The 19579-nt window shown below is 43.1% G+C and overlaps 1 protein-coding gene across 3 annotated transcripts in view; it reads left to right on the forward strand.

The window, feature by feature from the left end:
* The window catches only part of RAB11FIP4 (RAB11 family interacting protein 4), a 127928-nt gene that overhangs the window by 62670 nt on the left and 45679 nt on the right, over nt 1-19579 (forward strand). The window contains exon 1 of one of the 3 annotated variants that reach the window (XM_049811785.1): nt 16745-16769. The exons of the other annotated variants lie outside the window; for them this stretch is intronic. The gene's annotated coding sequence lies outside the window, so the exon portion shown is untranslated. Of the gene's footprint in view, nt 1-16744; nt 16770-19579 lie in introns of those variants that run through there. 3 annotated transcript variants of the gene reach the window in all.

The raw sequence follows: 19579 nt of genomic DNA on the forward strand, positions 1-19579 counted from the left end.
ATCCCTATTTTTAATTTCTGAGATATTATCTTCAAGCTTTTAATATGCTGATTTTCTGACTGAGCACGGTTTTGGGGGTGGTTTTTCTGGAATTGTCAGTTGCCATGGCAAAATAGTCCTCCTGTCCTTGCCTCTTCATGGATAAACCAATTTAGGCTGTGGCTCAGTCTTTGGGTAGTGGATGTGAAATGACTGAAAGCTAAAAGTTGGTCTCTGTCTATCAAGGAAGTCGCATCCCTATTGATTTAATTCTTCAGGTAAGAATGGCTTTGTGGTTTAGTCCTTTTTGCCTTTGGTTTGTTGTACTAAAAATCTGTCTGCTTTAATTTGTGGTATGTCTTGAATACAGCATTCTTAACAACATAAGCAAAAGAAATATTATGACAGCACTCACTGTATACTGTACTCCCATGAAAGAAATACAGCTGCTCAGTCAGAGGGTGGTGAATGAATCTTGACTCTGATATATGGCCTTTGGGGAATATCAAAATATCGGTAATAAAAGTAGCTACCTAAGAGGCAGTGCACATAGTGTTTGGTGGGTTTCTTGACACTTGTGTGACAAAATGAGGATATCTTTGTCCTCTAGTTCATAAACTTGAAACTGGCTCTTTTTTTATTTCCTATTCTGCTTCATTTCTTTTCTCCTTGCTGTTTGGGGAAATTTGTGCTGCATTTATGGAAGATTTGGGGACATCGAGTGTTGTTCTTGGAATATTTTCAGTGGGAAGACTGTGAAATTAAAATATAGGAAATTTTTTTGGATTAAAAAACATTGGTTTAAGTAGGTTTATCTTTTTTTTTTTTCATCAGAAGAAAGTTGTATGTAGACCTGTAAAAGCTGGTTGATAAAGCCAAGATTCCAAGTTAGTATGAAACTGTAGAGAGAAACAGATGTTCTAGCTAAACAAAACCAGCAAAACCCCTCATTGCACAAGCAAACAGAAAGGATTTGGCTGCTTCTTTTCTGCCTTCTAGCCTCTCTGACCAAACTGAGAGCAGTGTAATTTTTGGAGGCAGCTTCTCTCATTTTTCAAAACAAAAGAGCTGCACATACTGCCAGGAATTTTCCCACTTACATAGAAAAATTCCTCCGCAGGTGAAATCTCACAGGAATCATTTCTGTCATACAGCTGCCACTATATGGCCCACAATATTTTAGGGTTCAAATACATGATTTCAGTAACCTCAAGAATTGCCACCAAAGTGACCCATACAGTTCATGAAATTGCCCAATACTTTTCCTAGTTATGAAAGCTCTAGGACCCCTTTCCCACTTCCTTCTTCTCACATTTCATACCTAGCCCTTGCAATGTCCAAAATCCCCATAAAACCACGTGCACTTTGGCCTACCCATTCGAGTGTTTCCTCCCACTAGGTCTTCCCAGCAGCACTGAGACCTGCCTCCCACTGTGGGAGGCTGCTGCAGCAGGGTGCCGCACAGAGGGGACTGTGCCACTGTCCTCTATCAAAGGCAACGGAACTGTTTAAAATTAAACCATCTTACTCAGCTGGGCTCATAGAGCTAAAAATTAGATCTTGATTATCTTATCTATTTTTAGAAGCTGGAGAAGAATCAAAATGTGATTTTTTTTTTAATTTTTTTTTTTCTTTTAATTTTACATGCTGCAGTGGAGAATGTATTTGTCTGGGTGGAGGCAGGCTTTTCCAGTACTGTCACACATCTGGGCTGCAATAAGCAATTTGTAACTGAACATGAAGAAAAAGTAGGCCAGCCTACAAGTGAGTATCTAGGAATTACTCCTGAGGGATTTGTGCTACACCGCTTCCAGCAGCTGAAATAACAGCATGAAATTGCGATTAAAAATTAAGAAGAGTTACGGGCTATTTGACCTTCTTTCAGTCAGGGGCACAGAGGCTCTGTCTAGAACAAGGATGCAGAGGAAAACAGCTTCTGTTGAGTGATTGCATGCCAAGAAGAGGCTGCTGAAGTTCATCCTAAGCTCGGTGGAACAGAGAGATCATTTCTTTCCATTCAACACGGTCCTTGCAGAGCCTGGACTGGTTTTAGAGCTGTGTGTACATTGGTGGGGCAGTGCCACAAGGTACGGGAACTGCTGCCTGCCAGGCAGTGTTTAGAAGTAGAGTGAAACAGTCCTTGCTCCAAGAACTGTGGTCTAAACAGATGAGAAATAGGAAAGAAACTGTCAATTGTTACATTTTCTAAGTTTACAGAAATTCAGGCAAGATTAATTAGGCCCCTGAGAGGCCTTGTTAATTAGGAGTTTTGCTATTTGGCTCACCTTTTTACACAGACTGTTACTGTAATTACCCAGTTGACTCTATTATCAGTTGGGGAATAGGCCATGAGATAGAGTAGCCTGTTTAGGTGGATGTGTACACTGTCCCAGGCTTGTTTTGGTATTTGGCATTATGATAAGCTGCTAGGAAGGTTAAGTTGAATAATAATGTAGCCATGGCAATGTTGATACAGAGTTGACGTAATGCTGATGAACATTTTGGGCTGACACTGTGAACCTGGCAGCCTAGTCTCAAACCACCAAGTCTAGGAAGTGTTTGGAAAGAGAATGCATAAAGTAGACACAATAAGGTAAAAAAGGCATATCGGAAAGGGTGATTCCTTGGAGCTTGTGCCAGCCTGTGTAAATAGGACTGTGATAACAAACAATTTGGCTTTGCAAGAGACTTTGATTTGTTCTTAGCCGTGGAGCACGAGAGCCTGCAAGGAGACATCCCTAGCGTGAATCCTGTTCATTTGTTGCCTTTCTACATAAGTCTCTGGTCACTCGGCACATTGTTTGGGGCAAAGGCTTTCTCAGTACCTGTACAGCACCATGTAGAGCCAAAGCAGGATAATGACTGGAGGAGAGAAAGTTTGCAGGCTCTGCACCCTTTGATAGATACATTCCAAATACATAAATATGGTATAAATATATTGTAGAGCTTCGGCCAGCTATTTTTATAGAATAGTGCAATACTTAGGTAAACTTTCTTGCCCATTGTAGAGATTTATTCATAACACTGTATACAAAGCCTGACCCCATTTTAAATGGGGATAATTTCTCAACTTACACCTACTGACTGTGCTACCACCTTCTTACAACAGCAGAGAGGACATGTTTGGCTTGTTTCAGTCACTGACAGAGCAATAGACAGAACCTCAAGTATTTTTATATATTCTCCACAAGAAGTTTCCTATATCAGTAACTGTTCTGCATTTATTACTGGCATGTGTATGTTGAAAAAAATTATTGCTGTTTGTTGCTCCAATGAATTTTTCATTACTGTGTCCTTGAAGGCTAATGTCATTGAGGAAGATTTATTGGGGTAAGTGGGGCATGTGTCTTTCATCAGGAGATGGACCATATGGTTGCAATGCCCTAAGGCATGCTCATGGAAAAGTCTAGTGCATGGAAGATGGGAACCTGTCCAGAACAGGGAGGCGTGTTGAGGAACCACTAAGAACTATTGGGCAAATTCTTAGATGATAAAAATCAGCCTGAGAGCATGAAAGAAATGAGCCTATGTTCCTGCTAAGTTGTTTTTTTCCCCACCTTATAAGCTTTTAAGACTGTTACAGTAGGAACTTTTTCCATATATATGCTTCCTTTCAACTCTTACAGCTTTACCTTCACCAGGGTCCTCTTTTGTCTTTTAGAGTTTCAGAATGTAAAATGGCTTGTCATATTTAGATCTCTAACAGGTCTCTGCCATAAAACTCTACATTTTAGAATACTGTATTTCTTGGGATCTCTGCTCTACTGGCTTCTTTTTATACTCCTTGGAGTATTTCTTAGACCAGTTATTATTGCAGTGTGTTCAACCAAATTTTCTCTCAGTGCATTCTACAAGAGAGCTCATATCTGACACTGAACGAAGAACTGATGCCCTACTTTCCCTTCATCCATTCACCCTGCAGAACTGCCTCTGAGCAGAGTGTGTGTGTAAAACAGCTCTGTGCACTGAGGAGATGGGTATACAAAGACAACTTACCTAAAATGTGTATGTAGAAGGAGTGCAGTGAAGAATGAAGGAAAAAGGGAGGGGGAGATGAAGTCTCAAAAAGCAGAAGAAAGTAAATCTAAGACCACAAAAAGGAAGTTAAAGTTTGGGAGATTAAAGCAAAACCAATAGGGAAAAGTCTGAACTGTAATTAGAATAGTTTCCCTTGTTTACCTGCTAGTTATGGAGAATAGATGTTCTGCAAATGTTTAATTTTATCTAGTAACTTCAGTTATCCTAAAGGATCCCATTCACCATACAACCTCTAGACCAAATCTCACAATCCTGATTCAATTAGAAGTCTTTACTGTGGTTAAATTTCCATCAGTAAACTTGGAGGAGGAATTTGAGAATTTGCTCTGGGTCTCTGCAATCTTGCTGTACTGAGCTCACTCGGTGGCTCACTCAGCCTGTGGCTAAAGTGAAAAACAAGTCTTCTTTCTTTGTTTCTTTTTTTTTTTTCCTGTGATCTATGCATGATAACAAAATAGAAACCAATATGATCATGGGTAATTTGCATCCTTTTTGTGATCAGTTTACCAGCAACAACCCAGAAGTGTTAAATTCTGAGGATGCTGAGTCCATTTTTTCTAGGCCTTGTCCAAGTGACATCAGTCCTGCCCATAAAATAATGCAACTCTTTTCTGAGAGTGGAGGAAGAGGCCTTTCTCTGTGTCTGTGCAGTTGTACACAGATTTTCAAAGCTCTGGATCCATGCATTTTCTGCCTGCATGCTATGGCTTTGGTTTTGCTTGTTTATCTCCGGGAGCACAGAGTGTGTCTCTTGAAGAAGAGATGCTGAGAATCTCATTGGTGTTCTCCCTCCCTTTCCAGTGGGACATTTGCTACATGTGTATGTACTGCAAAAACCTGGGGGCTCTAGACTGGTAACCAATGTACCCTACCTCAGCATGGGATTTGGAGTTTAAGAGTTTGTGAAAATCTTAGCTTAAACCAACAGTCTTTGCTCTGTTAAATTCTTGCCTTTTTTAAATGAGCTTGCACAGATGTTTCTAAGGAAAGATTCAGAAGTTGCTATTAACCCTGTGAAAAAGTGAGGAGGGAGACCTAAATAATGAATGAAATCAGTATTTCACTGTGTCTCTGAGATCTGATTTTTATGGAAATCAGTAATGCACAGTATTTTGTGAGACTAATAGATAAATATTGCCTTTCACAAATATTTGTTTACCTTGGAACTCTTCAGCACAAGGATCAACAACCATCCTTTTATGAATCACTCTTTGCTGCAGGAGCTGCCACAGGTTTCTCATCTGGGAAGCTGTCAGTTCAGTGAAAGAATAAATCACCAGCTTTCTATTTCCGCTGTATTTTGAAACTGCACTTAAAATCTGTTTGTCTCATTGCCAAGCCAATGGTGAGATATTACAGGAGAATTATAAAAGGGAGTTTTGTGCAGTAAATTCAGGGTTTTTACCTGTTGTCTAGTGTGATTCCTTGCCTATAAAGAAACTCTGAGTAAGACTTCTCAGATTACTGCATCACGACAAAACCTAGCTATCAAGAGACATCCTGTGTCATGTCATGGTACTCGAATCAAAGTCGAAAGAGTTTGTACTCATACCGCAGAAGATGCCCTGCCAAGAGCGACTGGTATCCTGCTGATCTACAAAGAAAAGTTTTAGCAGTGAAATGTACTGAATAACACTGACCCATGTGCTTCATGAAGCAAAATCCTAGGGCTGGGGAAAGTCCTGGAGCACGTTCTCTCCAGTTATTGAAGATCACTACTTTTTGCCTATGAACGAAATTGTCAGATGTTTCCTGACTTAGAGCCAGGGCATTACATGCTGTGCTGCTGAGTGACATGCTTTTCCTCTAGCTTGTATGTAGTCTCATTAGATCAAAAACCTTTACAGGAGGAGACAGTCTCTCTTGATTGCATTTATATAGTGCCTGTCATGTGGGGCTCTTCCTTTGCCTCTCCCCTGAGAGGACAGGACAACTTCACTTTAGAAGGAAGAGATGGGAAAGGGAAGAAACCAGCACTATTAGGAGCATATCAATATTTACGTACCAAATGTTCACATTTAGTTTGACTTAGGTACATGCATTCTGTATAAACTCGCCTTTTCGAGCAATGTCTTCTTTCTTATGAGGGCACTGATACTCAAGACAGGAAGGACTCTCCTGAATCAGCTTCCAGGAGCTCAAACTGTGTTAGTGTTAGGACATCGTCCCTTATCTGCTCTTGGCTCGTCTCTGTTAGCACAGCTCCCTGGGACTGACTTGTGCAGGTCCACTTGGGGAGGCACAACATCTTTTCCCCAGCTCCCACTTTAGAGTAGGCTGGGGCTGCCTTCACACTCCTGCTGCTTCCGCAAGAGCCAGTGGGTAACAAGAACCACATGGACCACACGCGGTTCTGTTTCCTGAGGTAATTCACCATCTGTAACTGCTTCTTAGATGACATGGGGTGCCAAAGCTTCCCCCCTGCTGACAACTCACTGCCTTACAGGACATCTTTTCTCATGGCATCTAAACACTTCCATATTGAACATGATTAATTAGAAGGGAGAGGTGAGTGTCAAGGGCAGAGATCAGTGTTTAAGAGTAGTTCAGTATTTTAATTTGACCAGATTATGGAAATAGAATGTGAAAGATAACTGGAGGTAGTTTCCTCCCTGCTGAAATGGTAAAGAAAGCCACATCACATTTAGCACAGGGAGGGCCCCTTCCATGAGCTGTTCTTTACAGGCCATGGGGCACTGCAGGCATGGGGTGTCTCGGTTTTGCATGGATGTTTCCAGCCTGTGCCACTAGTCTTGGTGCAGCTACTGGGAATCTTTTTCATTGGCTTCGTTTCCTTCTAATATTGTACGTTCAGAAGTACCTGTGCAGCACCAGGGCCATTGACAATACTGCTGATTACTTCACATCACTATTTAATTAGGATGAAAGACAGGGGATGAGCAATTGGAGATTTTACACTTGGGAAAGAAATTGATTTATGGAACAATCGGTCTGTTGGCTCTGGCAGGCTTTTCTTTAAAAAGCAGGAAAAGTATTCTTGTCACTTTTGGGTTGATCTAAATCAAGGAGCTTGTGCAAAATTATTCTTCTCAGCCTGTGATGCAGAGACCTAACAATGGGGCAGAAATTGATCCTCTGTTAAATTCTGTGCAGTACCTCAGGGAGTGAGGTAGGGAGCACAGCCCCGCTATGAGCCTGGAGTTCACAATGTTTTAGTGGGACTCCATTGAAAGGCCTTGCCTGGGCTGTACCTTTTCAGTCACAGAGGACTGCTTTTGCTATAGCAAGGAATTTCTGTTCTTTTGCCAGTGTAGAACTGCCTGGGAATTAAAACTGATCTTATTTTAAAGGCAACTATGGGATGTATGTACGTGCTGCTCCCGTTCCTTGTATAAATGTGAAACTTGCCCAAAAGCAGTAGAAAATCAAGGTGACGATGCCTCAGAAAGGTCTTGATAGTGCTAATATTGTCACAACTTTGCCCACACTCGTGAGCTTTATTGGACAGCTGGGAGTTTTCCCTGTGGCATACTGAAAAAAACATTATGTGAATTGAAGAAGGTATCTTGCCTCCTACAACAGATCTGCACCTGCTGTTCCCTGCTCCATGTCTAGGGCCCAGCATCATCCAGTCTAGCGTCATCACACCCGGCTTTTACCAGGCTGCCAACAGCCCATATGCAAGGGCTGGCCTCTGCTGTCTGAGATGAAATGTCTTTCAGATCTTCCTCACAGTTAAGCTGAACCAGAGGTTATGTTTTTCCTGATATGTCTGCATTTGTTGAGGAAACTTCACTGTGGTTATATTTATACTTTTATCCATGGAGGGACTGTAACAGAAACAAAAGGCTGTTTTCTGTGACTGTCTGAGGCTGCTGCATCACTTGTTGCTCCGGAATTCCTGTGGGAAACTATAGGTTTGGCTCAGCTATAGCTGAGTTGCCTTCTCTTCCAATATCTGTAGCTAGAAAGGGACATATTCCTGTGACCAGGATGGAGAGATCAATACAAATACTTGGCTAATGAACATTTGTCAGATAAGAAAAATTAATTCTAACTTCCCTGTTAAGGAAAGGTGTACTTGGAGGGATTCTAATGCTGAACACAGGACCAGGAGAGAAAACAGCTGAATTCATTCTCCTATTGCTACAAACCTCCTGTGATTTTTGAGCAGGGCAGCTGAACCATACCCTCCATCATACTGTGTTGTCCTCCCTATCAGTAAAATAAAGATAAAACTATTAGTTCTGGCTATTTGGATGGCAATCTGGCTGTCAGAGCGCATTCTCCTAACTGTATGTGCTGGCTGCGCTGAGCAGAATAGCCCCCTCCTCTTATCTGTTGACCAGCTCCAGGGAACAGCAGCCACATCCCTCAGCAAACAACTCCAGAAGGGCTTGACAGTTAAATAATTGCCTCTGCTGCCTGGCTTTTAAGAAATGAAGTGAAACTTAAATGGGAGTTCTGCAAAGTTTGATAGCCCTTCCACTCCGCTGGCATAATTCACGGTGGGCGTTCAAGCTTCCAGCCTAATGGGGATTTGTGAGAAGGCATCAACTCAGAAAAAGTGTCAACAGCACCACAGGTCAGACAAGGACATATTATTATGCACCTTTGAAAACACAGCCAGACTTCACATCTCAGCCCAGCATGCAGCAATCATTAGTCACCCTGCATAATCCTCTTGACCTATTTTTTTTTTCTTTTCACAGTGGTCACATTTGAAAATACTGTCTAGAGCCGGTTGGGCTCAAACAAAGTTGTTAATTGGAAGCTGTCTAGCTAAGGGGTAACACAGAGGCAAAGTTCAACGCTGTGTGCTCAGCACCCGGGCTACAATGCTGAGCATTCCCAAGGAGGTGATGGCCAGGAGGCCTTGTGTCACTGGTATGCATAGGGACTTGATTTCTGTTGCTTCCAGAGGGGCTGGTCACGTGGGCACTTTGGTTTATTTGGAATTAAGGATTTGACAGGATCTGGCCCAGCAGAAGGGTTTGAATGTGAGATTCTCGCTAATGGCGTTCAGATACAGAAGGAAAAAAACACTAGTTGGAACAATGGACTAGCCAGTGAAAGACTGCTGGCACATCTCTGTCCCAGAGAGCTGGGTGAGCATGGACTTTGTCATTAGCGGATTTTTAAAGGGGTTGCCACCCTGGTTCCTTCACCCTAAGGCTGGTGCAAAAGATGTGTAAAGCAGCATAGTTCACAGGCTCTGCCCACTGGCACTGAGGCTGTCACTCACCATCATCTTACAGTAGGCTGCTCTCGGTTATCCTGGAGGGACAAGTGTAGGGTGGCCCTACACAGGTGTTGAGATGTGGAAACGATCTGCAAACTTGGTACAGAGGCTTGTTACTTCTGAGAGATTTATTCTGCATACAGTGTATCTGTTAAATTCCTGGAGGCAACAGCCACAGATATGTAGATGAAGGAATTAGCATAAAAACTATCTACAATACTTATTCCATTATTATACTATCAAAGTGCTTCATAGGTTCTAATGAATTCATGTCACAGCTTCTCTGGGAGCTAGAAAATTGTTATTCATCCCAAGTTTGAAGAAGATAAATTGAGCTGTGCAGTGATAAAGCCCAGGTAGGTGGCAGAGTCAGATTGGTTTCCAGAAGACTCAGGTGACTACATAGCACTGAGGTCATGGAAGATGTCCATAACCGAGTGGGAACCTGTACCTATGTCTCAGCTGGTGCCCTGTCTGCTGGCCCAGCTTTTCTATCTAAGCATATATAACATTCAGCAGTACTTTTGTACATGTAGGTGGAATTCGATACTAAATTTCATGGGCTAATAATATTCCAGAATGCTTTTCCTTGTTCCTCTGTCTGCAGAACCCACCCAAATGAAAGGCAGAGTGCAATGCAGGGCTCCCTTGCCTCAACCAAGGAAAAGATCAAAGCTCTGATTGTGATGGTGCTGAAGGCATATGCCATTCTTGCTTACCTATGCTAGTTTATGAAGCTACTAGCCTAGCAAGATTAGTGGCTGTCATATCTACTTTATGAAAACAGTCAAGGGTGGCATTACAAATTTGCTGCACCCATGTACAGGGAATGTTCTAACTAGAACAGTAAGAACAGTTAGAACAGGCATGTTCTAACTAATTAGGTCAGGCTGTATTCTGCTAGACGGAGCTAGTGCGCTGGAAATTTTGCCTCTCCCTGTCATATGAGCCTTCCTGCCTTTTCCTGATGTCTCAGGGTCCAGAGGTGTATGTGCTGTTACGCTCTAATCCCTGCAGGCATCTATAAAAATTTGCAAAGCTTGATTTGGACCTGATGGTCATGAAGTGTGGTACCTACACTGCCGTATACAGGTGGCCAGAAATTGCTTCTCTCCCACTGTAAGGTTGCATGCTTGTTGTCAGGAGCGGTGCATTCAGTCTATTTGAGGGATGGTGCAGGTAGGATCTTACTTGGTTCTTGCTCTTTGTGAAGCTGTTTCCTTGTCTATTTTTGACCTGCCGTGATAGGACTGGGCTGTGACAGTCTGCCCTGCATATTTCTAGTTTCACTAAATCCCTGGGTACTGAATACTACTGTCTGTGCTCTTTTGCTGTTCATTTCTGTAGGGATTTAGGGCAGAGGTTTGTTATGCTGCCATCATGATCTTGTAAGGAGCAAAGAAGAAATGCAGTGTATTCCCTAGATGCCAGGATAATTGTATCTTGACAGCATACTAATTAATCATCTCATAATCAGGTAATTATTTCCCATGTAGCTGTCTAATTACCATTTAGTAGTCCAGACTTCAGCCTGCAAGTAACTAATATTTTCAAGCGAGGGGTTCAAGAGGAGGAACACAGTGGGCCATGACTTCTGGTGTAACTCCTCTGTCTTCCTTGATTTACTCCTGGGATTAATTTGGTCTGCCAGTTCTTTTAGTCTACTGAACCACACAGCAGCCCTAATTATTGCCATATTGGCAACATGAAAAGAGTATGACCAACTCCATTGCTCAGCGTAATGGACTTAGCTACTGACTACAGCTGTTAAAGTGCTCAGAAGTACATCCATATGTTGGCTCCCTATGAGCTCTTAGTAACCTAGCAGATTATAAGCTAACAAGCTTGAGACATTCTTTTGGGATCAATATACAAGATGCTCTTATAAGGTGAGGTTATATATTAGAGCATGCTGAATGTCTCCATGGTAGACGAGAGATTTACTTGTAAGCCAGGGAAGACTGCAAAGATAAAAATTACAGTCTACAGTCAAAGCTTACTTAACATTGATACCTTGAGAGTGTTTTCACCTCTACCTCCAGCTGATTCACTTCTGGTTTAGTTAGGTTTCCCAATGTTTGTGATGTGTCTTGAGTGTATGTGTGTGCATGCATGCATGAGTCCCACTTCTATTGATCAAAAAATTTAGACTCATTCAAAAATTTTAACCACATTTGGAAGAGAGGCAGGAACCTCAGCAATATTAAACTCTTATGTTTCATAAAAATAGGCTTTTGTATGGGTATGGTTAAAGCAAGACAGGCCTTCATTCATGTGACTTTACCAGTGTAAAAATGATTTAATACATCAGCACTTTCCCACTTGCAGAGCTGCCTCTTGAGCTGGTAACATTATTTAGTTGCATGTGTTCTGGGTTGTTGTTAGCTATGTCCCACAATATCTGTGTCAAAGTTATAAAACTAATCCTTAAGACATCAGAGTCCAGCTCAAACAGCATACGTACACCTACCATGATGTTGGCCATGGACACACTGATGAGTTAATATCTCCCATTTTTTTAAAGCTATGTGACCCTAACAAAGAGGTAACTTCACGTCTTGGTGTCAGATTTACCCCAGACGAATTGCAGCAATTTTCTCATGCTTTTTAGTGCTCAGTTGTACCCAGCTGCCTCTGTATGTATTTGCTGCATGATTACATCTTCAGTTTTGCATCTCTATTCATGTGTCCAGATCATCAGACCTTTACCCAACCCAGCCTCAGGATGGCCTTGCAAACACTCTGAGGAACTGGAGTGAATTGATTTTCCTTGGCTTGCTTTCTTTCCATTATCTATCGTGGTGATAAAGACTGCTGCTGTTGACCTCAGAAGTGCTCTGGCAGGCTTTGCTGTGTGGAGGACACAAAAGGAGGAATGATGCGCAAGCTCTGCTTTCAATAGCTGGCCTGTGGATCTTCTCCCTGGAGAAGCCAAGAGGAGGGAAATGGAGACCACATAAATAGCAGGGACTCTCCAAGAACATGTGCTGAAATAAAGGCAGCTAAAAATAGTCTCTAAGGCTAAATGTGAATCATCTGTAGAGTAACTAGCAGAAGTTTCTGCAAGAAAATCCTGAAAGGACGAAGCCATGTTTTCAGAAGCAATCATGCAAGCTGGAAGCAAATAAAGTCTTCCTATGAAAAACATGTGCTGTTGGGAAGACTTCATAGCCTTCCCGAGTTCTGCCTTCTCCAGTTATGCTGGGGCTCAATCTCATTCTTAGTGGTGCAGTTTTCAGTTAAGTCTCTCTCAGGATGGGATTCTTTCCAGATTTTGATCAAGTTTCAAGAACTGGAGCTCCAGTGAGTAGAATCAGGCTTTGTGAGAACAGCCAGTCCATGTAATTTCTCTCTTCCTCTGTGGTCAGGCAGTACCCGGGTCCCAGAAATATCGCAAGGTGGTAAAACTTTTTAGAAAATGGTGTTTTTTCTTTGCAGCCCTTCTCCCAGCACAAATGCTTATCCCCTCCTGTCTTCCATCTGCCATTCATTCTTCCCTCTTTGCCAGCTATAATCTTCTGCTTTGGGTTACCAGAGCTATTTCTAATGCAACATGTTTAATCCGAAATTGAAAAGTCTTTGTGAGCTGAGGCCTCAGAGTCATGTGGTGAATATCTTTATGCAGAAAGGGATCAAGGTGGCTTCTTAGTTACCAGTAGTTAACACAATCTATTGTGGGTTTTTTTAATTGCCATTTATATATGTCTTTGTATCTCCTACTGGGAAGAAGTACAATCTGGAAATAAGATAGCTTATAAATAACCGTAGTTTTGCTGTAGCACCAGGAGAAGCTTCAGCTATAGTGCAGCTATAGTGCGTTCCGACAGGCATTGAGGAGGCAGATTGAAGCCTTTCTGCTATACAATGCTGGGCTACAAAAGCAGCATTTACGGCGAGCAGCCCTTGCTAGGCGGGAGTAGCTGATTGCAGAATGCATCCCATGGTGTGCGGGGCAGAGTTGGCTTTCCAGAGCAGCACACATCATGCACAGCCACCCTGAGAAGTAATGGGAGGAGATGCAGTCCCATGGCCGCACTGCTGTGCCAGGAGCAGGTACTGACCCGTCGCGCAGCTGCGGGATGAAGCCTAGGCCTTCAGATACTGCTGCCACCGGTCCCTCACCTCTGCGGTCCAGCTTGGTGTGATTTTTCTGTGGGTATCTTTCAACTTTTCTTTCTTGTGACGGCATTTCTAGCTGCGACACTGGATAGAGTGCCAAATCCAATGGTAAAGCTGTTTTCTGGCATAGATGTAATGTCCATAAAACACTGATTTTGACAACATTTTGGCTCAGGAGAAAGGAAATTATGTCTAAATTTCAGAGCATCTCATTTCAACATCTTTCAGAGTGGAGTGTTTCAATTTCATTTTGACCGGATATTTAACAAAGCTGTTTAATCGCATAAATATTTAAGAAACATCTTAAGAAACTGATTGACCCCAGTCTTTTAAAAAATTCTATTACTGACAACTTTCACATTTTCCTTTAATTCTTTTCAAGAGTATCAGAATTTCTCTTCCAGAATTCTTATTTTCAGCCTGAGGCTGGTGAATAACAGGGCAGCAATCTAGTAAAGCAATCTAGGAATGTAACAGGAACTATATTTCATCAGAAATTGTTCCTTTCCATTCAGATGAAGAATGGCTAATGCGTAGTGCTTTTCTACTTGCTGTTAACAATGCATTTAGTTTTTCCTGACGTGTTTGGAAGACTGCGACAAGAGCCCCAAGACATCTTCTAACAAAGAAACGTATCACTTGGCGTTTTTACAGCACACTGAGGCTTTTCTGGGTTACACATGTCAAAACTAAGTAGTGGGTGTAACTTCCATTACCCACCAGAGGAAACAGAAGGAAACAGCCTGATAAAATTGTATTGTTTTATTAGGCAAATTTTCCCATGTAAGGCTAAAAGATTGCTGCCTGCTGAATTCATTCCAGACTTCAGGCCTGCTTTTTAAAAAGCTGAAAGTGTGAACAGATAAGGAGTTAATTTACCTTCTCAGATTTAGACCTTCTGAAAGATTCATGGAAATTGTGAGTGGGAGAGATACGTTTTTAATCGTGCTCAGCTTATTTAATTGTGATCTTTACCAGTCTTTGCTGTGGAGTGTGGAGCCCTTCCCTCGTGGTTCGCACTGCACACCCCAAGCACATCCTAACTCTGTGGAAGAACTGGCTTCATTCCCTGCCCTGTAGCCCCTGGCTCTTGGGATAAGGACCCTGAAGCTGCAGCAAGCTCCATCACTGCTCCTGGTCTGGGCTCTGGGCACGTTCTGATACTGGCCTTGCGGTGGAGCTGAGCAGACCCATCCGCCGGCTTAGCCCGAAACTGCACTCCTGCAGTGGGGTTTTCAACTAAGGAGTGAAATTTCTTCATGCTGGGATATCTCCAGGTAAGCTCCAAATGGAGAGCCACTGAAGTAAGAAGCTATACAGTCTTATTACATTCCTAAATTTTATGGAGCGGGTGCTTTATCAGGCCCAACCATGCAGTGATTTGACCTAGAAGCTGAGCTTGACTGCTTGAGAGTGATGTGCCTTCAGCATCTGTCTGTAAAGAACATGAACTATCTCAGGTGTCTCACTCCCTGGGGTGTCCATAACTAGCGTTATTAACAGATGATCATCTTTTTTGCAGAACTATTCACTCTTAATCTCTTTTGGGCTGAATGATGAATCTGATTGAAGACTGCACACCCCAGGGCTTAATGCAAATGCAGTGCCAGCAGCAGGCAGAAGAGCAGTTTATTCTTTTCCTTCCAAAATATGTCTCTAGGAGTACAAAGTGTGAAAACTCATATGCAAAACCAGAGTTACCTTCCCTCAGTACTTGCTTGACCTTATTGCCCCCTTTTGCTTCCCACCCTCCTTTACAACACCCTCCTTTACAACACACTCATTTGAAACCAGGAGCTGAGGCCCTACTGGGAAGGTATATTTAACTGGTTTACTTTAGCCACACTACACATGGTCTTATATGAAGAGTTCATTTTAAGTTACTTACACATAATGGTAACTGTAGGAGGAAAGAAGAGGATTATAGTATATCTTCCCTGAAAACTCTAATCTTCTAAATGTTTGACCCTTCCCACTTTGAGCAACCCTCATCAGCAAAATTAAGGGTTCATAAGTTTCCATTGTTGCAGAAATCTGAATGTTAGAAGTTCATCTAGTTTATGATTAACTAATAAGAAAGGGCAGGAAATGTTTTTTTCTATACCATTAAAGATTGAAAGATATTAAAAAATGCTGCCTATCCTAACTCAAGAAGTCATTTTCAGAAGTGTTTGTGATTCATAGGAAAAAAAAAATAAAAAAAATAAAAATAATCTGTCAGATCAGTCATACTGATAATTTTTAAATGCTTTGGTCTGACTTCCATAATGTAAGCATTTTTATTGTAATCAACTTACCTGTAGAAACAAAGATTAATGTTGAATGAGGAAGTTGGAGGGCATTCAGGATCGGCTGTAACATAGGAGCAATGGAAAATAGGATTCTTAAATACCTATTCATCTCTTCTGGTTTTGCACAGGCTTCCATAAGCTCTGTGAACCTTTTCCATCTTAACACCACTAAGATATGTAGTAGCCATTAACACAATTAACACTTTATGAAAGGGGCAACAAATTCCAAAGGGTAGGAGCCCAAAATGACACCTATTGTACTGGTTTGAGAGGTAGCAGAGAGGTGGTATTCTTTCAGATAGGCAGTTTGCTTTCTGCTGCACTTCAGGCTTCTGTTTTCCTTTCATTTGGCTATTTCTTGCTCTCTGCAGCTTCATACATCTTATACTTTGGACTGTGAGATCTTTGGGATAGACCTTGTGAATTTGTACTGGCCTCTGGCATCATGAGACCTGACTGTCTAGGATCTGTTGTCATAACACAAAAGTTTAGTCACTGGTGTTATTGCAGCAGCTGATTCTACAAATTCCCTGTGTTTTCAGATGGCAGGAATCTTGCAACTGCAGGTCATAAAATTTTGGCATAGCAGATTCTTATAGTTGTTCAGAAAGAGCTGCTTCTACTGCAGACCAGCATCAAAGCTGAAAGCAGACTTCTATCCTGCCATCGTTTCTGTGATCTCCACTGAGCAGCTCAAAGCAGGGGTGTGAGATAGAAGTTATTTGTTTCAAAAGTAAGACTAATGTAGAGAGCTTGTTACAATTCCAGTTAGAAAATGTTTTGTTAATAAGCAACGTTTCAAACCTGTGAAAGCACTGCGTGGAAGTTTAGCTTTACCTGAATCAAAGAAAATGATGCTGTTTGCAGCTCTGCGTGATGCCCGAGGCCGTGCTGGAAGTTGAAAGGAGCATTTGATTAGGAATGCCTTAGCCAGGGCGAGATCTGGAGGCTTTGGAGTCTGCCCCGGGTGTCTTGGCAACGATACACAGTTGAGAGCCCTCATCAGCACAGACACAAAGTGTGTCCCAGGTCTGGCTTCACATCCCACTTGTGCAAAGGCAAGAGAGAAAACTTAGATGCTACCAAGACGGGCTTAGAGACCCTGCAATTCCCTATAGAGACTTCCACAACCATTCTGAGTAAGTATAACTTTAAATTAAGGAACGATAAATTTTCTTCCCCCAGAAGTCATTTTTTGTTAAGTGTGCTGTAGATCAGGGATGTAAATCAGGCTAAAAGCTACAGTTAAAATGTACAGAAGTCTGCTTTCAATTAGTGTGAAACTGCTCTAACTAGCCATTAACTGAATGGTATGAGATTGAAGGAGATGAGTCTTAGAAAACCTTACAGATTGGGAAAGCAGAGCCTGACCCTTCCCCCTTTGTCAGCTTTTTCTTTTCAGGAGAGAGCTAGTTGCATTGTGTGTGCAGTGCTACCTACAGCAAAGCTGTCTGCGTGGAGAGGGGAGCTGGGACAGTCTCCCCGGAGTCCTGTACGCCTTTTGTGGGCTCTGCAGATCTCTTCCTGCAACAGGGTAGCCTGGTGGTGCGGTGGGCAGCGAGCCGTTTCCACTCCTTACGCACCAAAGACAAATATGTGATAAAGCAGAGTCATTTTGAAGATAAGAGCTTCAGCTGGGCTGGACTGTATTTTCTAAGATGTCTGTGTTCTTACACAGAACTAGAATGTGCAGTGAACTCTTGTTCCCTCTGAGCTTTTCCGCTTTCTGAGCTGTTTGCGTTTGCTTTTAATGGAGTAAAAGGTGACTGTGGAAATACAGGCCCTGCAGAGGTATCCCAAGCCAGAGGAGAGGGCATGGTTGTGGTTGTGTGACTGCTTTAGGATAGGGGTGTCTGAATTAATCTCTAGCCTCTGTCACAGCCTTTCAGTGTGACCTCAGGGAAAGAGCTAATCTCCCTGTGCACGATAGCTGCCGCTGTTCAAGCGGGCCCACACACAGCCTTCTCTACCTGGCATGTGTCGTGCCTGCGTGGGCTGGACGTGGGGTGGGTGGGCATGACTGGCTGGTTCGGTGCTCATGGCAACCTCTTCCCATGCCTTTGATGCAAACAGCAATCACTGCAGGTATGTCTGCACTCCTGGTTTAAACGCTTCAGGGCAGAGATATGCACAGACAGCGGCTCATCTTCTGAAGGAGCATATTCATATGAAGTGTGGGTTAGCATAGAGCCAAGGGACTCAGGGGTACAGCAGAGGGCTGGGCTGGCCGCACTCCCTCCAGGGGCTGGCTGTGGACCTCTAAGGAAGGGCCAGGGCAGTGCGTGGCTCCCTCATCCGCAGTTCTTTCACAGCTCAGCTGCCTAAAACTATATCCTCAGGAAGGCAGCTTGCAGCAATGCGGAGAGCCCGTGCGGCTTCTGTGCGGGGGCGATGACTCATGCAGCTGCCCGTGAGATGAGTGTATCTGCTTGTCATTCAGCGAGGGGCAGGGACCGCTCTGTGCCACCCATCCTGAAACGGCAGCAGTTCTCAGCAGCTCCTTCTGTGGGGATGAAGATTAGTCACAGAGTACAGCGAGCGAAGAAATCAGATCTGCTCCTTTGGGAATAGTGAACGCTGCAGTGGGAGGAAGAGAAGTCAGGACTCGATTTATCGATGCTCTTTTATCAGGCAATCGTACAAATGCTTTTTGTGGGGAGGACTGTGAGTTTAAAGAAACTTAGTTCAAAGGCTTCACACATCTGATAGTTGGGCCAGATCCTCGTAGCTTTGGTTCCTTGTTTGAACGAATGTGTAGTTCAAGTAAGGGCTGTCATGCTTGAATGGTGGCCAGATGAGACTGCTGCACCTCATCAGCTCTTCTGCTGTCCAGAACTGCTCACAGCAGGGTGTTTGCGGGAAGCCAGCTGTGGCTCAGTCTCTAACCTCTCTGGCTGAAAAGTGACAAGGATTTGGCTGGCACGGCTCTTCTCTACTTCCAGTATCATTACAGAGATATCAGACCAGAATCTTGCTGTTTAAATCAGCAGAGCTCACTGGAGTCAGCACTGGGATGGTACATCCTAGTTAAGAGCCTGGCCTGTCATTGTTTAAGAAAGAATATAACAGCCGTGGCAAGTAAGAGGTGTGTCCCTTTGCTCCCTTGTGCAGAGTGTGGTTCAGGTGGCATATGGGGAACTCCTTGTGTGTAGTGTGTTATTGATTAGATGGTTTGGGCTTTCCAGGGCCTCCTGCCTCGGAGAGACACTGTGTCTGTGCACTCCATGGCAGTATCCGTGCGGATATTCCTGATTACTCCCTTGCAGCCTTTTGTGATGACCTCAAGAGTATAGTGTTGCTTGGGTTTGAGTTGCTGGGCCTGTTCCCACAGAGAACTGCTATGTGTCACCCAAGTAACCTGTGCATGTGAACCATGCTCTTCCTGGCTCAGAGGTGCCAGTTGCCTCTGAACTGTGCTTCTGCCATGACTGATGGGGAATCATTCTAGGAAAGATGCAGAACAGATCACATCCTCATCATGTCTTGGCCCAATTCACTGTAATGCTTGTTTCCTACAAGGCTGCTTAGGGATTCCTAACCCATTTTTTCCCCTTAGAGAAAAATGTGATATTTTAGTAAAAGAAACCAGCATGGATATTACTTGTTCATTCCAGATCCCCACAAAATGTGCTGTTTCCTGTCCGTTTTCCTCATTCATCCCAGTGTGTAAAACATGCTCCACGAGGAGACTGTCCATGAGCACGGAGCATGTCCCCTTTCATCCCTCATCCCTCACGGAGCATGCTTGTGCGTGTTAAATAAAGCGTCAGCCTTGGTCAGCTCTAGCTCGGACTGGTCTGCTGAGTATTTAGGCCTCCTTCCTCTATTCTCCAGTAACAGTGCCACCTAATTAGGTCATGGATTGTTTCAAACTCAAAACCTTTCAGGAGGTTTTCCAGTAGCTGCGGGTTTTGTTACTCAAAGACACTTGTTCTGCTTGCCCAGCTTT

The sequence above is a fragment of the Accipiter gentilis genome, chromosome 10, assembly GCF_929443795.1.
Source record: "Accipiter gentilis chromosome 10, bAccGen1.1, whole genome shotgun sequence".
Classification (NCBI taxonomy): Eukaryota; Metazoa; Chordata; class Aves; order Accipitriformes; family Accipitridae; genus Astur; species Astur gentilis.